At 36.0% G+C, this 24,055-nt stretch overlaps 1 pseudogene; it reads right to left on the bottom strand.

The window, feature by feature from the left end:
* Window positions 1-8,084: 8,084 nt before the first annotated feature.
* LOC150042150 (vomeronasal type-2 receptor 116-like) lies at window positions 8,085-16,456 on the bottom strand (annotated as a pseudogene).
* Window positions 16,457-24,055: the final 7,599 nt, after the last annotated feature.

The raw sequence follows: 24,055 nt of genomic DNA, 5'->3' as shown, positions 1-24,055 counted from the left end.
GAACCCTAAACAGGCCTGATCAGAAAAAGCATCCCACTGCCACATTGTAATCTGTACTGGATCAATAGAGACCAAAGAAAGGATACTAAAGGCAGCCAGGGAGAAAGGAACAATCACCTACAAATGCAAACCAATCAGAATAACCCCAGAATTCTCAGCATAGACCATGGAAGCAAGAAGTGTCTGGAAGCATATATGTCATGCCCTTAAGTCAAATAACTACCAACCAAGAATACTGTACCCAGCTAAGCTCTCATTCATAACTGAGGGAACAATAAAAACATTCCATTCCAGGGAAAAGCTGCAACAATATGTAGCAACAAAACTAACACTACAGAGAATTCTCAAAGATGTTCTATATAGAAAACCAAAATAAATGCAATATAGGGAAAGAAATGGCACCTAAACAGCATACCATCTAAGTACCACAAAAACGGTCAAGACACAGACCCCAATAAAAGCTTTTAAAATGATAGGAACTAATAAATATCTCTCAAATCTAACTCTCAATATCAATGGACTTAACTTTCCAATTAAATGGCATAGACTGTCTACTTGGATCAAAAAGCAAGATCCATCATTCTGGTGTCTTCAAGAGACACATCTTACGCTCCCACCAAAAAAAACATTTTTTGAAAGTGAGAGGTTGGAATAATCTATCAAGCTAATGGCATCCATAAACAGGCTGGAGTTGCCATCCTCATATCAGATAAAATAGACTTCAAACTAAAATTGGTGAAAAAAGACAAAGAAGGTTACTACATACTACTAAAGGGATCTTTCTTCCAGGAAGACATAACGATCCTAAATATCTACACACCCAATCCACAGTTCCAAACTTCATCAAGTAAATGCTACTTTCACTGAAACCTATATAGATCGACACACAGTGATTGTTGGTGACTTTAACACACCACTCTGACCTATTGACAGATCAACAAGGCAAAAACTCAACAGAGAAACCTTAGAACTGAACAACTATATAGACCAACTAGATCTAACAGACATCTGCAGAATATTCCACCCAGCAACAACACAATATACGTTTTTTTTCAGTAGCACATGGAACATTTTCCAAAATAGACCACATCTTAGGCCATAAAACAAACCTGGACAGATTCAGAAACACGGAAATTATTCCCTGCACGCTCTCAGATCACAAAGGCATCAAATTGGAACTGAACACACATCTCCACGAACGAAAACCTGTAACTCATGGAGATTAAACAACACGTTGTTAAATAACCAATGGGTCATCGAAGAGATCAGAACAGAAATCCAACAGTTTATGAAATTTAACAGTAAGGAGCACACAAAATACCAACTCCTTTGGGACACAGCAAAGGCAGTACTCAGAGGAAATTTTATACGTCTGTTTGCCTGCAACATCAAGTTGGAAAAAATTGAAAACCAAGAAGTTAATGTGTCACCTTAAGTTCCTGGAAAAAGAGCAAAAAACCAACCCTAATCCCAGTACAAGGAAGCAAATTATTAAAATCAAAGCAGAATTAAATGATTTGGAATCCAAAAAAAGTATAGAAAGTTTCAACAAAACAAGGAGTTGGTTCTTTGAAAGAATTAACAAAATTGACAAACCCTTAGCAAACCTTACCAAAAAAAGAACAGAGCATACCGAAATAAACAAAATTGCAGACGAAAATGGTAAAATCAAGACAGAAATTATCAAGATCCAGAGTATCTTGAGGGACTACTTCTCAAGCCTGTATGCCAACAAATTTGAGAATCTAGAAAAAATGGATGAATTTCTAGCCAATATCAACATACCCACACTGAACCAAGAAGAACTGACCCAACTAAACAGGCCGATTTCAAGCACTGAAATAGAAATGGCAATAGGAGACCTTCCACCTAAGAAAAGCCCATGGCCAGATGGATTCACAGCTGAATTCTATAAGGTCTTCAACGCAGAACTCACACCAATACTCCTCAAGCACTTCAATGAAATTGAAAGTGAAGGTTCTTTACCAAACTCATTCTATGAAGCCAGTATAAGCCTCATCCACAAATAAGATAGAGACTCATCAAAGAAAGAGAACTATAGCCCTATTTCTTTGATGAACATCGATGCAACACTTCTCAACAAAATACTGGCCAACCGTCTACAACAACTTATCAAAAAAATTATACACTATGATCAAACTGGATTCATCACAGGGAGGCAAACCTGGTTCAACATACACAAATCAATTAATATAAATCAGCACATCAGCAGGAGCAAGGACAAAAATCACATGATTGTCTCAATAGATGCGGAAAAGGCATTTGACAAGATCCAACACCCCTTTATGTTAAAAGCTCTGGAGAAAATAGGAATCCAAGGAACATTCCTCAATATAATAAAGGCTATGTATGACAAACCCACAGCTAGTTTTATACTTGATGACAAAAAGCTAAAGCCATTCCTTCTAAAATCAGGCATGAGACAAGGATGCCCAGTCTCTCCACTCCTCTTTAACATAGTATTAGAATTCCTAGCCAATTCAATAAGGAAAGAAGCAAGCATAAAGGGATCCAAGTAGGGAAAGAGGAAGTAAAAATATCCCTCTTTGCAGATGATATGATTCTGTATTTAAAGAATCATATAGACTCTACTCCTAAACTCCTTGAGCTGATTCAAAACTTTGGAAGGGTAGAAGGCTATAAAATTAACCCTCAAAAATCAAGTGCCTTCCTCTACACCAACAGTGATAGGAACGAGGGAACAATCAGGAAAGCAACCCCCTTCTCAATAGCCTCAAAGAAAATGAAGTACCTAGGAGTTAGCTTAACTAAGAATGTAAAGGACCTATCTGATGAAAACTTTAAAACCCTGAAAAAGGAAATTAAAGCAGAAATAAGGAAATGGAAAAACCTCCCATGCTCCTGGATTGGAATAATCAACATTGTGAAAATGACAATCTTGCCAAGGGCTATCTACAAATTCAACGCAATACCCATCAATATCCCAATGTCATTCTTTAAAGAAATAGAAGAGGCAATCCAAAATTTCATGTTGAATAATAAAAGACCCCGCAGAGCAAAAACACTTCTTAGCAGAAAGAACAGCGCAGGAAGACTTTCAATTCCAAACTTTAGACTCTATTACAGAGCTATAATTCTCAAAACAGCTTGGTACTGGCACAAGATCAGGCCTGAAGACCAGTGGAATAGAACTGAGGACCCAGATATTAAACCACAGACCTATGGCCACCTAATCTTTGACAAGGGAGCCAAAAAATAGAATGGAAGAAAGACAGCCTCTTCAACAAGTTGTGCTGGCAGAACTGACTAAGCACTTGCAGAAAAATAAGTTGGATCCTTCTTTGTCACCCTGCACTATAATTAACTTCAAATGGATCAAAGACCTGGAGGTAAAAGCTGACACACTAAAAACTTTACAAGAAGGAGTTGGAGATATACTAGACCTCCTTGGCACAGGTCGAAACTGTCTTAATAAGGACCAAGAATCACAACAAATCAGAGAAAGGCTGGATAAGTGGGACTGCATTAAACTTCAGAGGTTTTGTATGCCAAAGGATATAGCTAGTAAATTAGTTAGGAAGCATACAGTGTGGGAGAATATCTTCACCAACCATACAACGGACAAAGGCCTCATATCTAAAATATATCAACAGCTCAAAAAACTGAATCACTCCAAAACTAATCTCCAAAGTAACAACCATCCCATTAAAAAATGGGCCAAATATTTAAAGAAAGTCTTCTCTGAAGAAGAAACAAAATGTCCTATAGACACATGAAGAAATGCTCAACATCTCTGGTCATAAAAGAAATGCAAATCAAAATAACGCTAAGATTCCACCTCACTCCAGTTAGAATGGCCAGGATCAAGAAAACCAATAACAACAGATGCTGGAGGGGATGTGGCCAGGAGGGATCACTACTACACTGTTGGTGGGAGTGCAAACTCATTCAACCACTATGGAAAGCAGTATGGCACTGCCTCAAAAGGGTAAACATAGAGCTCTGCTATGACCCAGCAATTCCACTATTTGGCATTTACCCAACCATCCAGAAACTAGGGCATACTAAATCCACTAGCACATCAATGTTCGTTGCAGCATTACTCACCATAGCAAAGATATGGAAACAACCTAGATGTCCCTCAGTTGATGAATGGATCAACAAGATGTGGTATTTGTACACAATGGAATTCTGTGCTGCTGTCAAAAAAAAAACGACATCGCCCCATTTGTTAGGAAATGGAAAGACCTAGAAAAAATCATATTAAGTGAATTAAGCCAGACTCAAAGGAAGTTAGGCTCAATGGTTTCCCTCATTCATCATATCTAGTAGAAACCTTGGGCTCTACTAGCAGAGATCTGCAATAGAGCAAAACCTCGATACATAAGGCCATATAGTATGAAGCTAATTGAATGGACCCCTAGGATATTGAAACAAAAGCCATATAATGAATGATTGCTGTCCTTAATGTGCTGTGTTATCTCTCATCTCTTTTGATGTCCCTTTGGTTATCTCATATTGTTACAGTATCTCACTTTGTTACCTGATATATCAGATATATTTGTATTTGGTTATTTGAAATTGGAGAGGGAAGGGGGAAAAAAAGATGAGGGTGGGGTCGGGGGGAGGAAAATGGGGACCAAGACATGTGAAAGGGTGTCAATGTATGTGAATTAATGCACATTCTATCTGAGAAATATCATGTAACCCTTTTATTAATTACAATAAAAAATATTAAAAAAATAAAGATTTTTCAAAGAAAAATGGATGAATTCCTAGAATCCACACACAAAAATGTGACTGAACTACAGCAAATGTCCAAAGAGCTAATGCACCTTCTATGTGGCAAATATCATGTTACCCTTTTGTTAAATACAATAAAAAAATAATACGAAAAAAAAATTATGAAAACATGTTTGACAAAACAATTGCACTCATTCATAACTAAAATAAAAAAACAAAATGTATGAGATACACAATTTTATAAATGGTATGTAAATAATGTTTACAAAATAGCCATGTAGATAATGAGAAATGATTAAATGCTGCTCCCTAAAAGATTTGGACTGAGGCATGTGAAATATTTTCAGTACCCAAAAGGTATCCTCTAGCCTACTTTTTCTGAATATAATCCAAAAGAATGTAGCTATTGCTTCATCACAACAGATTATATAAACATAAATATAATTCATAAATTTTATATGAATTTATATAAACATATCACAAAGATATTCTTTTATATCTGAATTCTTAATTATCATATTACTTGATTTTGCTTTACTTTTAAAGATACCATGTGCAGAAATTTATTTAAAATAATACATTCTAATTAATAATAATCCCTTTCTCACACCAGTATTACTATTATTCTACCTCTCTGACACAAAGCTGCACTTCATTAGAGATAACCATTATATTTATTCCTATAGTCAGAGTTATTTTTTCAATCAAAAATCGGCACTTCAACTGAAAACTTTACAAGAAAGATTAGGAGATTCACTAGGTCTCCTTGACATAGGTCAAAACTTTCTTAATAAGGACCAAGAAACATGAAAAATCAGAGAAAGCCTGGATAAGTGGGACTGCATTAAACTATAGAGCTGTGTATGACCAAGGACATAACTAGCAAACTAACTAGAAAGCCTACAGAGTGGGAGATCTTGACTGACCATCCAACGGACAAAGGCCTGATATGTAAAATATATGAGCAGCTCAAAAAATTGAGTCACTCCAAAACTAATCTCCAAAGAAACAACCATCCAATTAAAAGATGGGCCAAAGATTAAAGAGTCTTTTCTGATAAACAAATAAAAATGGCCTATAGTCACACGAAGAAATGCTCGACATCAATGGCAATAAAAGAAATGCAAATCAAAATAACTCTGAGATTCACCTCACCCCAGTTAGAATGGCCATGATCAAGAAATCTAATAACAGATGCTGATGGGGATGTGGCCAGGAGGGATCACTATTACAGTGTTCGTGGGAGTGTAAACTCGTTCAACCCCTATGGAAAGCTGTATGGAATTTCCTCAAAAAGTTAATCTCCCCTATGACCCAGCAATTCCACTACTTGTCATTTACCCAATCATCCAGGAACAAGGACATACTAAATCCACTAGCACAACTATGTTCCTTGCAGCACTATTTATAATAGCAAAGATATGGAACCAACCCAGATGCCCTTCAGTTGATGAGTGGATCAACAAGATGTGGTATTTATACAGAGTAGATTTCTATGCTGCCATCAGAACAAACAACATAGCCCCATTTTTACAGAAATGGAAAGACTTGGAAAAAAATCATATTAAGTGAAGTAAGCCAGACTCAAAGGAATATAGGCTCAATGGTTTCCCTCGTTTGTCATAATTAGTATAGACCTTGGACTCTCCTAGCAGAAGTTTACAATAGGGAAAAACCTAGATACCTAAGGCCATATAGAATGAGTCTAAATGAAAGGACCTTCAAGACATAACAAGAGCCATATAAGGTGTGACTGTTGTTCTTAATGTACTATGTTATTTCTCATCTTATCATGTCATCTGATATATTGCATATATGTTTATTTGTTTCTTTGAAATAGGATAGGGAAGGGGTAAAACAAGATGATGGGAGCAGGTGGGGGAAGGAAATGGAGAGAAAAACATGAGAAGGGGTAGCAATAATTATTAAGAAATGTACGTTGTATCTGGTGAATATAATGTAACCCTTCTATTAATTACAATAAAATATAAATTTATAAAATCAGTAAAAAAATAAAGCTACTTAGCTAACTACTCAAATGGAAATCAAGGAGCTACAGAAATCCATACATGATCTAAAAGCAGAGATGCAAGGCATCAAAAATGAGCAATTAGAAGAAAGGAGATGAAGAATAAAGTAGATAGCTTTGATAGCATCTTATACAATGGAGAAGAAAGAATTTTTGAGGTTGAAGATAATTTAGTTCTTAAAGAGAAAGAACAGAAAATGAGTCAATTCAAATGTAGGAAATATGAGAAAACGCTACAAGAAGTCCAAGATACAATTAGGAAGCATTATTTAAGGCTAATTGGTATTGATGAGGGTCTGGAGAAAGAGGTCAATGTTATTGGAAATATACTTCAGGGAAGTATTCAGCCATGTTTAAGCAAACTTTTGTTTGTCTATTCTTTCCTCAGCTCTTAATCCATAAATGTAATACATTCTGAGCATATGAAAATATGGAACATCTTTTTTAACATATATTTTTATTGTAATTAATAGAACGGTTACATTATATACACCAGATGGTAGGTGCATTACTTCACAAACATTGATACCCTTTCACATGTCTTGTTCCCAATTTCCCTCCCTCCACTCCTGCCCCTCACCTTGTTTACCCCCTTCCCTAACCTATTTCAAATAACCAAATAAGCGTATGTACAATATATCAGATAGCAAGGTAAAGTACTGTAACAGTATGATATAACCAAGGGAGAGCAAAAGAGAAGAGAGATAACACACTACATTAAGGACAACAATCACTCATTATATGGCTTTTGTTTCTATATGCTAGATACATAAGTCCATATAAGAGCATTCTTAAGGGGAAAATGCTAACAAAATGTATGTAAGGATTAAACAGCATAGTGAAGTATAGGCATAAAGTTAGTGTAATTTAAAATATAGAATAATATCTATAATTATAGACACTCAGAAAGCTATTGATTGGTGATCACGGTTTGAATACAACCTGAAGAAAAATTCTTATCTCTAATTACTCAGCAAATAGCCAAATGTGATGTTGGTGGTTGAAGTGGTAAAGCCCCAACTTTAATCAAACACCCAGGGATGATAGCCAGGTTTTAAGTTCAAGATCCAGGACAAGTAATGAAAACACACATTTTAGCAAAGAATTATGAAAGAAAAAGTAAAAGAAGAGGCAACAGTAAAAATATAGTAGTGGAAATGATGAGATAAGTCCAGACTAACTAAAAAGCATCAAAAATACACAAATTTAAATTTAAATTTTACTGGTTATGGCTAGAACTATTGAGTGTAGAATTACTAGACAAAGGCATAAGAGTCACTTAGTAAATGAAGTGATTCCTACCATATGAAGTCATATTTGATAGAAAAAATCAGAGTAGATTTATTCTAAATCTTCTATACATTTGAATAATCTGGAATCCATGCAGACAATTTTTATCTGGTCTTCACAAGTTGATGTAGCATTTGGGAACAAAGATGCAGCCCAGGAGCCCTGCACTAGAGACCAAGATGGAGAAGACCTCTATAGCCACCATAAGCTTCCCCTTGTCACTGTAGTAGACAGACAGAAAGTGAGCCAGACACTGCAAACTACCAGCATGCTGAAGGTCAGGAACTTGGCTTCACTGAAGGTGTCAAGAAGGTTCCTGGCCATGAAATCATCAGTGAAGCTGGCCATGGCCAGGGAGTTCAGGTATTCCAGAACACAGTAGAAAACAGTGAGGGAGTCTTTGTTACAGAAGATAATGATGTGGCCACGTTCAGAGTGTATATCTGTGTCAATGAATGGAGGAGAGGTTCCCAGTCAGATTCCACAAAGAGCAACTTGGATCAGGGTGCAGATGGGAAAAATGAAGTTAGGTTTCCCCTGATACCAGCAGCCACCTCATCCTTCTCCCAGAAGAAGTGGCATTGAAAGCCAGAACTACAGTTAGAATTTTAGCCAAGACTGCAGAAACAGTTACAGTGAATGCAACTCCAAATGCGGTTTGTTGTAGAATGCAGGTGACTGTGTTCGGACAGCAAATAAAGAGCAAAGGATAGAGAAATCAGAAGATGAGGGAGAGGAGCAGGATGTAGTTGAGAGCCTGGTTATTACCCTTGACAATAGGGGTGTTCTGATGTTTCACAAACACCCCAAGAACAACTGCTGTGAGTGTAGAAAAAACAAGAGATATACATGTTAAGCCATCCCGAAAGGCTCTCCAAAACCTAGGATACTGGTTGCTTTTTGCAAGCACTTGTTTCTCTCTCTTAGCATACTGATGATCTGGGCAACTCACACATTGCTCCACATATGGTGCAGAACTCAAATAATAATCAGACCCTCTTAAAGGATTTAAAAGGAAATTAATAAATCCTTATGTAGATATAATATTGACATGTCAATAATTACTAACAAACCAATATTTTTACTAAATATTATAAGGTATGCTCATTACTATTTTTATATCTAATATGTTCTCATATTGACAGCCACAATCCAAGCTGAAGCTGTTTACTTGAGATGACTAGCATGCATGTTGTGTCTTGCATATCTAATAACTAACAATAATTCTCTATATATCTTCATGCTTCCATCATAATTCTCATTCTTTCATGCGCAACACAGTGTACTCAACAAGGTGAATAGGAAAGCTTGCACTCTCCTGTATGTCTATGTGCAACATGAATACTTGCCCTGTGGCCCTTCCTTGCAGTTATATTTGTCTCTGCTACTCACCTGTCATGCAGTAAGGAACCCAGAACCCAATCATTTATTGAAGGTATAAATTCACGATATATACAACATTTGTAGCTTCTTCTTACATCAAACCTGACCCAACACTTGCTCTATTTTAAGAACATACCTGCCCACAAGAAACAAATCTGTGGAAGATCTGTGTTTCCTTTATAATATAAAAATAATTTAGAGAGAACTGAGCCCTTGTAATTAAAAGGGTTTTTCACATAATATGACAGAGATCAAATTTAAATTATGGAGTAGTTGAATAAACATGAATACAATAGACTCCAGAAGAGACAATTTTATATGTAATTCAGAACCCACTAAATTTTTTTCAAAAAGCAGTATTAGGAGCCAGGAGTTTGTCCTAGTGGTAGAGTGCTTGCCTAGCATGCTCAAAGACCCGGGTTCGATTCATTGGTACACCACATACATAGCAAAAAGCCAGAAGCATTGCTGAGGCTCAAGAGATCTACCCTTGAAAAACCCAAGGACAGTGCTCAGGCCCTTAGCTCAAGTCCAGGACCGGCAAAAAAAAAGCAGTGTCATCCTTTGTCACAATTAAATTACTAAGTAAAAGAAGGAAGACTGATTCTTAATGCACAATATTCTCACACATTTGCATTTATTTGGGGGGGCACTAGGCAAGAGTATAAATTTCTCCCAAAGCCGAGAACATACCTTTCTCATTAGCAGTCTCATTCTCTGAGCAAGGATTACAGTCAAAGCAACAGGCAGCCTTTTCCTTCTGAGAGAATTTCCTGAATCCAGGAGCACAACTCTCACTGCAGGCAGAGTGAGTAGGCTAAAAAAATCAAATGAGTGCCAGTATCTGTTTAGCCTTTTTCCTAAGTCTCCCAAAGTTCTATTATTTGAAATAATTGGATTATGAAAGACAGTATTACTACACATATAAATCCAGTCCGTTACTTAAATGGTGTTATGGTTTACACATCATGTGACCGAAAAGTCTTATGTGCTATCGGGTTGTTCTCTAGTCTGTTGAACTACTGATAAACATGAACTTTTTAAAATTCAGAAATTAATATTGAGAATGTAAATCTTTGTGCAGTATCTTTGAATTCATGTCATTTCATGTCTCCTACTCATCTGTGAAATGGTAAAGAGCGAGGAGGAAGAATTAAAAAATATGCTATAAGGTAAAGCACAGAGCTCACTATTTAGGATCATGTGAAGCACATATATATATATTATGTTCTTATTTTTCCAGTATCTGTACTGGGAGAATCTTTTTCTCACAAATTCAATGATTTCATTCAATGATTCCTTTCTTAAAAATATCTGTGTAGCAGACCAACCTACAATTAAATGAACTTCCACAAAATAGATCAAAATAAACCATTCAAACACATAAAGTGATCCCTCAGATAACCTATAACAAGGTTGGAACATGCTAAGAAATATGCAAATTGTATTTTTGATAAATAAATATTTAGAAACAAATTTACAGTTTCTTAGGGGGATGCTGATTTTGGAGCTTGAATTCAGGGTCCAGACAGTATAATAGACCTTTTCTTACTCAAATTTAGCACTGTACCATTTGACCAAGAGCTGAAGCTTATTTTATTGGTTATATATTGACAGAGTCTCACAGACCTTGCAAACAGTTAGGCTTAAAATTCGTCTGTAGTTTTATATCTGAGCAAGGCAGCGTCCTGATTAGATAGGATTACAGGCATCAGTCACCAGGACACAGACCTGATATGGGGTGGATAAATTAAGATAACAGTGGTCCAGGTATTCCTGCTTGAATTCACTTCAAACCTGTGATAGTCAGACCTGAATATCTACCGTTATAGAAATCACTTGTTCCCATACAATCAGCTATATATATTTAGGGTAAAGTTAACCTCTATGTCGTTAAAATATTACCATTAAATGCAAGCCACCTCTGTTGATTCAGAAAGAGATACATTATCTTATTGTGAAGTATATTCCAAGGTTCAGTTAGAAAACCTGAACTGAGCAAAGTTCCTGATTGCTTTTAATCTCTGATTCAGAATTCAAGGATAGAAGAAACATCTAATGAAGTACTCCAGAGGAAAGTCTTTGAAGGAGTGAAAATAATCTTTCTGAATATTGATCAATTGGCAAAGGAGTAGAAAGCATTTTTTCAAGAGACTCTTATTTCACATAAATAATCATAAATGAGACATTTCTCATATAGCTATTTCCAGTTTGCCACAAACATAAACTCTATCAGAGTCTATAGTTTGAGTTCTTGAAAATTGTAATACCTACAGTAGACTGCAACTAGGTCACTGACAAATATATATGCATACACACCCACCCCCATATATATATATATATATATATATGTGTGTGTGTGTATATATATATATGTAGTTAGTTAGTTTTGTTCAGCAGACCGTAGAAACTAATAGGGAATTGTATACAATTTTTCTTTTTCAAAACATTACTTACAAATATATTGAGTCTATTTGTTACTTAAAGAATTTGTAAAACATGGAATTCATTTGGTCCTTGTTATTGGCATGTTCTTCCTTAAGAGCATATGAGCACATGTTTAGATTGCCTAACAAACATTTACAGAAGTATAATTTCTTCACTTTTGGAAAAATATCTGAAATATTTAATGTGATATGGTAAGAAATACCTCTAGGATGTGAATTGCCTCATAGTTTGAATCATCCAAAAGAGAAGGCCTTACCTGTACAGAGGAAGATACTATCCCTTTCCTATTTCCCATGGTTAGAAGGAGTTCATGCAGAGCCTGGGCCACAGCATACACAGCATTGTATATATTGTTACTGTGTTCAGATATAGTCATGACAAAAATGTGCCTAGGCAACCAACCCAAGAAAGCTTCATGAGGACAGTTTTTCCATGTTGCACAGTCAGACTCAGAATGTGAACAATTAAAAGAGAGAGATCACAGCCTAGCAAGGAACATTTCTTTTGGGTATTTGGAAGGGCTAAGTGCCTTGACAAAATCTGTGAATCCAGAAAGCTCTGGGGAATGGTGTGAAAAAATATATGGCACATGAAATGAACCTTGCATGAAATATGTTCTCCTTGTGGTTAAATCCAACTGTGAGTTCATGATACAAACTTTGCCTTTTATTAAATACTGCTCAATACACATCAATACATTTAGTAGCGATTTATTATCAGCATATATGATGAGGACATTTGCTGAAGTATTATTAATCTGGTTATAAAGTGCCATAACTTTAAATGACAGGGTATAGTTTGGGATAGTTAGCTCAAAGGCTATTCAAACTCTCTTGTTGGCCATCTGTTCTTTCAACTCAGGAACAATCTGCAAACCATTCTCATCTTGTAAAGTTAACAATCCCACCCAGTTCAAGGTGAAGTGAAGCAATAAGGAAACCACGGCCGTAGCTATCCATGTATCCTTTGAGGCCATCTGATAGAGAGCAGGAAACTTTTGATGGTCACTAAGAGCATGATCAAAAGACCCAAAGGTAAGTTAAAGGGAATGAAAATTGGATTGTAAATGAATGAGAAAATTTCTTTTTTTGTCAGTCTTTGCTTCTTTTTTTTTTATAAATTTTTATTGTAATTAATAAAAGGGTTACATGATATTTGCCAGATAGAAGGTGTATTAATTCACATATATTGATACCCTTTCACATGTATTGGTATCCATTACCCTCCCCCCACCCACCACCCACTCCCTGTATTGGTTTCCCCCCTTCCCTATCAAGTTTTAGATAACCAAATACAAATAAATTCAATATATCCGATAACAAAGTGAGATGCCCAAGGGACAGCAAAGTATATGACGGATAACATAGCAGATGACATGATTCTGTATTTAAAGTATCCTATAGACTCTACTCCCAAGCTCCTTGAGCTGATTCAAAACTTTGGAAGAGCAGCAGGCTATAAAATTAACCCTCAAAAATCAACTGCCTTCCTTTACGCCAACAGTGACAGGAACAAAGCAATAATCAGGAAAGCAACTCCTTTCACAATAGCCTAAAAGAAAGTAAAGTACCTAGGAATTAGGGTAACTAAGAATGTAAAGGAACTTTTTGACGAAAGCTTTAAAACCCTAAAAAAGGAAATTAAAGCAGAACTAAGGAAATGGAAAAACCTCCCATGCTCCTGGATTGGAAGAATCAACATTGTGAAAATGACAATCTTACCAAGGGCTATCTACAAATTCAACGTAATACCCATCAATATCCCAATGGAATTCTATAAAGAAATAGAAGAGGCAATTCAAAATTTCATAAGGAATAATAAAAGACCCTGTATACCAAAAAAACTTCTTAGCAGAAAGAACAGCACTGTAGGAATTTCAATTCCAAACTTTACACTCTATTACAGAGCTATAATTATCAAAACAGCTTGGTACTGGCACAAGAACAGGCCTGAAGAACAATGGAATAGAACTGAGGACCCAGATATTAAACCACAGACCTATGGCCACCTAATCTTTGACAAGGGAGCCAAAAAAATAGAATGGAAGAAAGACAGCCTCTTCAACAAGTTGTGCTGGCAGAACTGGTTAAGCACCTGCAGAAAACTAAAGTTGGATCCTTCTTTATCACCCTGCACTAGAATTAACTCCAAATGGATCAAAGACCTGGAGGTAAAAGCTGACACAGTGAAAACTTTACAGGAAGGAATAGGAGATACACTAGGTCTCCTTGGCACAGGTCGAAACTTCCTTAATAAGGACAAGAATCACAACAAATCAGAGAAAGGCTGGATAGGTGGGACTGGATTAAACTTCAGAGCTTTTGTATGCCAAAGGACATAGCTAGTAAATTAATTAGGAAGCCTACAGAGTGGGAGAAGATCTTCACCAACCAAACAATAGACAAAGGCCTCATATCTAAAATATATCAACAGCTCAAAAAATTGAATCACTCCAAAACTAATCTCCAAAGTAACAACCGTCCCATTAAAAAATGGGCCAAAGACTTAAAGAGAGTCTTCTCTGAAGAAGAAACAAAAATGGCCTATAGACACATGAAGAAATGCTCCACATCTCTGGTCATAAAATAAATGCAAATCAAAACAACTCTAAGATTCCACCTCACTCCAGTTAGAATTGCTGGAGGGGATGTGGCCAGGAGGGATCACTTCTACACTGTTGGTGGGAGTCCAAACTCATTCAACCACTATGGAAAGCAGTATGGCAGTGCCTCAAAAGGCTAAACACAGAACTCCCCTATGACCCAGCAATTCCACTACTTGGCATTTACCCAATCAAACAGAAACAAGGACATACTAAATCCACCAGCACAACAATGTTCATTGCAGCACTATTTCCCATAGCAAAGATATGGACCGAACCTAGATGTCCCTCAGTTGATGAGTGGATCAACAAGTTGTGTTATTTGTACACAATGGAATTCTATGCTGCTGTCAGAAAGAATGACATCTCCCCATTTGTTAGGAAATGGAAAGACTTAGAAAAAATCATATAAAGTGAGATAAGCCAGACTCAAAGGAACTTAGGCTCAATGGTTTCCCTCATTTGTCATAATCAGTAGAAACCTTGTGCTCTACTAGCAGAGATCTTCAATAGTGCAAAACCTTGATACATAAGGCCATATAGTATGAAGCTAATTTAAAGGACGTCCAGGATATTGAAACAAAGCCATATAATGAATGAATGAGAAAAATTCTAAGCAACAGAATCTCAGTGAAGATACATGTTAAGGAATCAGTTAAAGTAAGCAAAAGTTGGCTTTTGCTTTCAGGTTTCAAAAAACATGAAAATGGGTTTTAGTTCTACAACATATTACTCTGCTTGTACATTGTCTCTTGAACTTTGTCTGTGATTTCTCAACTCCTTCCTTCTATATCAACCCAAACCATTCTCTGACTTTCCTAGTTCCATTGTCACATATGTACATTGAATATTATGTTGTATTTTCCAACATATATATTCCCTATTCTTCTGACCCCATGCACAACCCATGAGCCCCAACCCCCCTCAGATAAGATATGACTCATTTATATGGTATTTGGTTTGTTTTATATTGTTTCTGATTTGATTGGAGAGATTATGCCCTCCAATTTCACCCCTATGTAACATACTTTCCACATTAATCATATACATATGTGTGTTTGTGTTTACCTATTAATGTAAATTTTATATTTCTCTGAATTTTTTCTAGTCCTAGGGCTTGAACCCTGGGCCTGGGCACTCTCCTTGAGCTTTCTCAAGGCTGAGACTCTACCATTTGAAAAACAGCACCACTTCTGGCTGTTTTTTTTCGGGGGTATATGATACTGAAGAAGTGAACCCAGGTGTTCATGGATGATGGGCAAGCACTCTACCACTAGGCCACCATCTGGCCATGTTCTGCATGTATATCCGATTTTATGCTCGTGGTTTTTATTTAATATTTACAAAATAGGAGCCTGACTTACTTCATTCAACATAATAACTTCTGCATGTGTATCTGTGCCTGTGTGTGTGCTTCTGTGTGCATGTGTGCACACATGTGTGTTTGTGTTTGCTAGCACAGCTCCACTGACCCTCAGAACCTCATGCAGTTTCTTTGCTTTTTCCCCTCAAGGTTAGAACACATTACAAGGGTATACCACACTTTATTACCTGCTTTTTGTTAGTTAATTTGATGATTCCTATGTAGCTATGGTTACAAGGGTAAGAAACCAGCATATCTTTATACTTTCAAGCCATTTCCTTTTTAAAGAAAATTATTGATAAGATATAAGATTCCGAATAATCCCTTTGTCTGATCTAAATTTCCAATCCCTTTCCAAAGAATGCGACCATACTCAGCCCATTTCCTTGAATACTCACTCTTCGGTATCATAATTTTTGCTAGATTTGTAAATCTGGTCCTTATTTTAATTCTCTTCTAACACCTGAAATGGCACCAAATTAGACACCTTTAAATATTGCCCCACTCTTCCCACCCTCACCTGTGGAAACATGTAGAGACCCAGCAGTGTTCCTATCTGTGCAGATGCTAATCCTGGTTGTCCTGTAAATGCTGCTATAGACTTGCTGTTGCTCATACAGGAGTTGTTTAGACTATTGTACTTCCCAAAGAGGCAAAAGAAGGGATTTTTAAATGCCATTGGAAATCCAAATTGAATATTGCAGATATGAAATCACAGAGTCAAATTATGTATTAGAACAGGGTTTTGGTTGATCTCTTCAATAGCAAATGTCAAGGCCAAAACAAACTGGTAGTTCTTGAAGATTAACCTGTGTGATTAGTATAGAAATTTAGGAAAATTATTTCACAACTTATTATTTTGATGAATACAATTCTTGCACCACTGCCAAGGAATATTAAAACATTACTCCCAATTAAGATCAAATGGGAATGTTGTGTCTTATCCTTGTATATATGATTAGATAAGGACATGAAGAGAATTTGTTATGAACGGCATTCAGAATAAAACTTGAGTCAAGAAAAACAGCTTGCTTAGTCCCTGCTACCTTACATTTCACAATAAATCTGCTGTGTATTAAGCATAAAATACTCTTTCATGAACAGCAGTTTTGCCCTGCAGATAATACATTTTTATTTATTTAATGATTTTAAACTTTTATTGTTATTGTGGAGTTGATATGTGGTGGGATTAGTTACATGAATCAGGAAGTGAATAGCAAGTATAATTCTTTTTGAACCATCTCTCCTCTTTTGTTGCTCTCTCCTGGTTTTCTTTCCTGTCTCCACCCACAAGATATACACTTCATTTCCCACATAGTGTCTAGTGAGTAACACAGTTTACTTTTCAACTTTGTTCTACCATTTATGTAGAACAAATATGGTTATGTAGAATAAACTAGGTTAAAGGAAATGAAAACAAAAAATAGCAACAATGTCAACTGAAATAGCTGTTGTCTCATTTTTTTAGAGTTAATTTCATAGAATATTATTTTATATGATCAATTGAACATTGCTCCTATGGCTTTTTCAACCACTCCATTAGGTATGATCCTTTAGCCTCTGTGTGTGAATGTTTAGAATACTATATAATTCATCAGAGACACCAAATATTCTTTTGTCTTTCCCTTGTAATAAGTAACACAATCTGTGAAAACTCTTGTGTTTTGAATCAAAGTTTATGTTATGTGGTTATATGGCAGGCCAGGCTAATTAACAAATCTTCACTTTTAGAGCAGCTTTCAAAAGTAAAGTATCACTTAAGCAAGAGTCTACAGAAAGCTGTACTAGCAGACCCAAGTTATTGACCAGCTCTACCTGCCAGATCAACCAGAAAAAGAATTTATATATCAGGCCAGTGAATTTTATTTTTATTTATCTAATGAAACCAAACACTTTCATCCAACTTTGAGTATTTCCTTATAGAGTGAGAAGCCTCCAGCATGTGGGAAGAAGAGAGAATTGTAAGTAAGCTTTACATTGAAATCCCAGTGCCATGGTCACCATTGTAAAATGAAATGATAACTACTGTCTTCCTAATGTATTTATCAATTGAGAAACTGGAATGAAAATAATAGATGAGTAAAGATGATGTAAATATCATTTTTCTTTCCTTCGTCTGTGCAAGGGTTTGTGTGAATACACACACATTATGAAAAAATTAGTATTAAATAAAAACACATTTTTAAAGAGGAAACAATGGAGGCAAGATAGAAATGCAAGAGGGAGGATGAATTTGCTCTAAACAAAGTGTATGTATATGTCACATTTCAAAATGAATGATTATCATTCTCATGATATATTCCAAGAAGAAGAAAATAGTGAGTGTGAAGAAGAACTAATTGAACATACAAATGTGGAGCAGCAACCTGACAACATTAGTTCCAAAAGCACACATTTCTGTTTAGGAGATTCATTAAATGGTTAAGAAAGCAAAAGTTGAAATGATTTTTATTATAAGTAATGACAAAATTTGACATTCCCAGTGTAGATAAGGATGCTTATATAACCTCTCTAAAGCTGAAAGTTCATCAAGTATTTAACCAAGACATGAACACATCTACAACAAGGTGCCTTATATGTATACATGTTTATGGAAGCTATGTCTGCACCTATGTCTGTAACAGCTGGTTCTTCACTAGAAATCTCAGAAACAGAAGAGCATTTTAAGACATATATTCAGATAAAAATATTAAAAAAGTATAAGGCAAAACTCTAAGGTAAAATTACAAACTATTCACCAAGATGCTGTACCAAGTAGAAATGTTATTTCAATATGAAGGTTAAATGGATAATGATATTCCCAGACAAGACAAGTTAAGAGAATATATTTCACCAGACCTGTAAAAGATATATGAAATTATCCTGTCCAATGGCAGAACCATTTATGAACAAGAAGAATATACAAGAAAGTATCAAACTTACTAGTAAGAGTGTGTATAAAAGAGATCTGAGAATACCTTAACATTGTAAATATGCTAGAAAATCATACACAATTTTTTGCAAGGGGTAAATATTAATATAAGTATATTTGAACATTTTTATAGAACAGCATAAAATTAGATGTCAAATATTACAAATGATGGGAGGATTATAATGCCATTGCAGATTTGTTTGCCTTTAATGTTTCATCTTAATATCTTAAATGAAAAATTTCCACTGTAACATCTGTTATTTAGTTATGTATTTTTATTTCTTTTGTGATTGTTTTCTCTTTTACTCTCATCCCCATTACTATCTCAGATTATTAGAATTATTCAAAAATAATTTTCTGTACTCTTTTTAAGACCCCTCATTACCAGAACATCTGTAAAGTAGAAATTAAAACTCCCAATTCAGAAATCACCACATACGTAGAAAAAAACCCAGTAGTGGTGGTATGGCTCATGTGGTGGTATTCCAGCCTTGAGAAAGGCCAAGGACAGTGCTCAGGCCCTGAGTTCAGTCCCTACGACTGGCAAAAAATATATTCCCCCAAGAATACACACTGCTGGGTGTCGGGACTCAGTGCCAGCCTGGATAACAAACGTTCTTATTTGTAATCCATTCACGTTTGTGCTGAATCTACATCTGTATAAAACCAAACAGCCAGTTTTCTTGCAAAAGTTCTGTAAAACAGAGGTAGATACTCAAAATCACAGCTAGATTTCTTTATTAGAAAATCTATGAAAGAGGAGGCAAATTTAGTTCAAATGTAGTGTGCACATGTATAGAACTATCAGAACGAACTATTTTGTAATGTCATTTGTAGTAAGTTAAATATAAGATAAAAATTTTAAGAATACTCTATTTCAGTTAAGAATGTCTTTGGGATTTTGATAGAGATTGCATTGAAATTGTATATTAATTTTGGCAATATACCCATTTCCACTATGTTGGTTCTCCCAGCCATGAGCATGGGATGTTTTTCCATTTCCCAGTGTCCTCTTTAATTTTTTCCTTAGGCTTTTATAGTTTCGTTGAATAATTCCTTTACATCTTTGGTTAAGTTTATTCCTAAGTATTTTTTGGGGGGGGGCTATTGTGAATGGGTTCATTTTCTTGATTTGGCCTTCCGTTTGTGAATTGTTAGTGTAAAAAAGGCTACTGACTTCTGAAGTTTAATTTTGTATCCTTCCACTTTACTAAAGTAGTTTATTAATTCTAGGATTTTGGGAGTGGAGTTTGTTGGGTGACTCAAGTAGCGGATCAATGTATCTGCAAATAGGGATTGTTTAATTTCTTCTTTCCCTTTGTGGATCCTTTGATGTCCTTTTCTTGCATTATTGCTCTGGCTAAGGGTTCCAACACTTTATTGAAGAGAAGTGGAGAGATTGGGCATCCCTGCCTAATTCCTGATTTTAAGGTAAATGGTTACAGTATTTTACCATTTAGTATGAAACTGGCTGTAGGTTTTCCATATATGGCTTTAACTGTTTTGAGGAATGTATCTCTTATTCCTATTTTTTATAGTGCTTTCAACATGAATGGATGCTGTATTTTGTTTTCCTCCCTTCCCGATCCAATTTCAAATATCCAAATGTGTATATATACAATATATCTGATAACCAGGACAAACCAAGGGACAATAAAAGAGATGAGAGGTAACATAGTACATTAAGGACAACAACCATTCATAAGAAGGCTTTTGTTTCTACATCCTGGAGGCCCTTGCCTTTAGTGTCATACTATATGGCCTTATGTATCTAGGTTTTGTTCTATTGTAAATCTCTGCTGAGAGCCCAAGGTTTCTACAGATTATGACACACTGAGCATATGTTCCTTTGAGCCTGGCTTACTTCACTTAATATCATTTTTTTTTCTAAGTCTGTCCATTTCCTAAAAATGGGACAATGTCATTCTTTCTGATAGCAGCATAGAATTCCGTTGTGTACAAATACCACATCTTGTTGATACACTCATCAACTGAGGGACATCTAGGTTGGTTCCATAGCTTTGCTATGGTAAATAGTGCTCCAAAGAACATCGTGCTCATGGATATACTATGTCCTTGTTTATGGACAATTGCATCAATGCCTAGAAATGGAATTACTGGGTCATAGGCGAGCCCTATGTTCAGTGTTTTGAGGAACTACCATACTGCTTTCCATAGTGGTTGTATGCATTTGCACTCCTACCAACAGTGTAGTAGTGATCCCTCCTGGCCACATCCCCTCCAGAATCTGTTGTTATTAGTTTTCTTGTTCCTGGCCATTCTAACTGGAGTGAGGTGGAATCTTAGAGTTGTTCAGATTTGCATTTCTTTTATGAACAGAGCTGTTGAGCATTTCTTCGTGTTTCTATACATCATTTTGGTTTCTTCTTCAGAGAAGACTATCTTTAAGTCTTTGGCCCATCTTTTAATGGGATGTTTGATTCTTTTTAGACAATCATGTGATTTTTGTCCTTGCTCCTGTTAATGTGTTGAATTATATGAATTGATTTGCGTATGTTGATCCATCTTTGCCTCCCTGTGATGAATCCTCTTTCATTATAGTGTATAACTTTTTTGATGAGTTGTTGTAGACGTTTGGCCAGTATTTTGTTGAGAAGTATTGCATCAATGTTCATCAAAGAAATGGGTCTATAGTTCTCTGTCTTTGAGGAATTTCTGTCTGCTTTGGGGATGAGGGTTATACTGGCTTTATAGAATGAGCTTGGTAAAGAGTCTTCATTTTTAATTTCATTGAAGTTCTTGAAGAGTATTGGTGTGAGCACTGCTTTGAAGACCTTATAGAATTCAGCTGTGAATCCATGTGGCCCTAGACTTTTCTTAGTTGGAAGGTCTCGAATTGCCATTTCTATTTCAGGGCTTGAAATAGGCCTGTTTAGTTGGGTTAGTTTTCCTTGGTTCAGTGTGGGTATGTTAATATTTGGCTAGAAATTCATCCATTTCTTCTAGATTCTCAAATTTGTTGGCAAAAAGGTTTGAGAAGTATTCCCTCATGATCGTCTGGATCTTGGTAATTTCTCTTGTGGAAATTACCATTTTCTTCTGTGATTTTGTTTGTTTTGGTATGCTCTCTTCTTTTTTTGAAAAGATTTGCTAAGGGTCTGTCAATTTGTTAATTTTTTCGAAGAATAAACTCCTTGTTTGTGATTCTTTCTATAGCGTTTTTGGACTCCAATTCATTTAAATCTGCTTTGATTTTAATAATTTGCTTGCTTCTACTGGAATTCGGGTTGGTTTGTTCCCCTTTTCCCAGGAGCTTAATGTGACACATTAAATTGTTGGTTTGCAATATTTTCAATTTGTTATTGTAGGCACTCAGAGGTATACATTTTCCTCTGAGTACTGCCATTGCCATCCTGAAAGGAGCTGGTATTTTGTGTGCTCCTATTTGTTAAATTTCATAAACTGTTGTATTTCTGTTCTGATATCCTCGATGATTCATTGGTGATTCAACAATATGTTGTTCAGTATCCATGACTTACAGGGTTTTCCTTGGTGGAGATGGGTGTTCAGTTCTAATTTGATGCCCTTATGGTCTGAGAGAGTGGAGGGAATAATTTCAGTGCTTCTGATTCAACCCAGGTTTGTTTTATGCCCTAAAATGTGGTCTATTTTAGAAAATGTTCCATGTGCTGCTGAAAAAAACGTACATTGTGTTGTTGCTGGGTGGAATAATCTACAGATGTCTGTTAGATCTAGTTGGTCTATACAGATGTTCAAATCTAAGGTTTCTCTGTTGAGTTTTTGCCTGGTTGATCTGTCCATGGGTGAGAGTGGTGTGTTAAGTCACCAACAATCTGTGTGTTTCAATCTATGTATGTTTTCAGTGAAAGTAAAGTTTGCTTGATGAAGTTCAGTGTTCTGAGATTAGGTGTGTAGATATTTAGGATGGTTATATCCTCCTGGGGGAAAGACCCCTTTAGTAGCATGTAGCAACCTTCTTTGTCTTTTCTCACTAATTTAAGTTTGAAGTCCATTTTATCTGACATGAGGATGGCAACTCCAGCGTGTTTATGGGGGCCATTAGTCTGATAAAATTTCTTCCAACCTCTCACTTTCAAAAATGTTTGTTTTTTGGTAAGATGTGTCTCTTGAAGACAGCAGAATGATGGACCTTGATTTTTGATCCAACTAGATAGTCTATGTCATTTAATTGGGGAGTTGTCCATTGATATTGAGAGTTAGGATTGAGAAATATTTATTAGTTCCTGCCATTTTAGAAAGCTTTCAATAGGCCCTGTGTCTTGACAGTTCTTGTGGTACTTAGATGGTATCACTTTTAGGTGCCATTTCTTTCTCTGTATTACATTTGTGTTGATTTTCTATGTGTAGAACAACTTTAAGAATTTTCTGTAATGTTGATTTTGTTGCTATATAATGTTGCAGCTTTTCCCTGGAATGTTTTTATTGTTCCCTCCATTATGAATGAGAGCTTAGCTGGGTACAGTATCCTTGGTTGGTAGTTTTTTTGACTTCAGGGCATGACATATATGCTTCCAATCTCTTCTTGTTTGCATGGTCTCTGCTGAGAAATCTGTGGTTATTCTGACAGGTTTGCCTTTGTAGCTGATTCATCCCTTTCCCTGGCTTCCTTTAGGATCCTTTCTTTGGTCTCTATTGATCCAGTTTGGATTATACTGTGGCGGTGGGATGTTCTTTTCTAGTCAGGTCTGTTTGGGGTTCTAAAAACTTCTTGTATCTGAATGGGCCTGCCCTTCTGGAGATTTGGGAAGTTCTCTGAGATGATTCCCTGAAGTATATTTCCAGTACAATTGACCTTTTTCTCTAGACCACCCTCAATACCAATTAGCCTTAAATTACGCTTCCTAATTGTATTTTGGACCTCCTAAAGCATTTTCTCATATTTCCTAGATTTGAATTGACTCATTTTCTCTTCTTTCTCTATAACAACTAAATTATCTTCAACCCCCAAAATTCTCTCTTCTGTATTGTATAACCTGCTTTGTACTTTATTCTTCACCTCCCTTGCTTCTAATTGCTCATTTTTGATGCCTTGCATCTCTTGTTTTAGATCATGCATGGATTTCTTTTGCTCCTTGATTTTCCTTTGAGTGGTAATCTCAGCAGTTTTATTCTCTTTGGACACTTGTTGGATTTCGGTCACCTTTTTGTTGTGAATTCATTGAATTCATCCATTTTTCTTTGAAAAACCTTTATTATGGCCTCCTTTATGGCTTCCCCTTTTTCACATATCACCTTGTTTATGGTTTACGCTTGTTTAGCTATGGCTTCCTCCCTTATCTCTTTCTTTAGGTTTTCACACTT

This window comes from Megascapheus bottae, chromosome 37, assembly GCF_031878675.1.
Source record: "Megascapheus bottae isolate mThoBot1 chromosome 37, mThoBot2.hap1, whole genome shotgun sequence".
NCBI classification, from domain to species: domain Eukaryota; kingdom Metazoa; phylum Chordata; class Mammalia; order Rodentia; family Geomyidae; genus Megascapheus; species Megascapheus bottae.
Note: the sequence above shows the minus strand (reverse complement) of the source record. Positions and strands in the feature narration are given on the sequence as shown.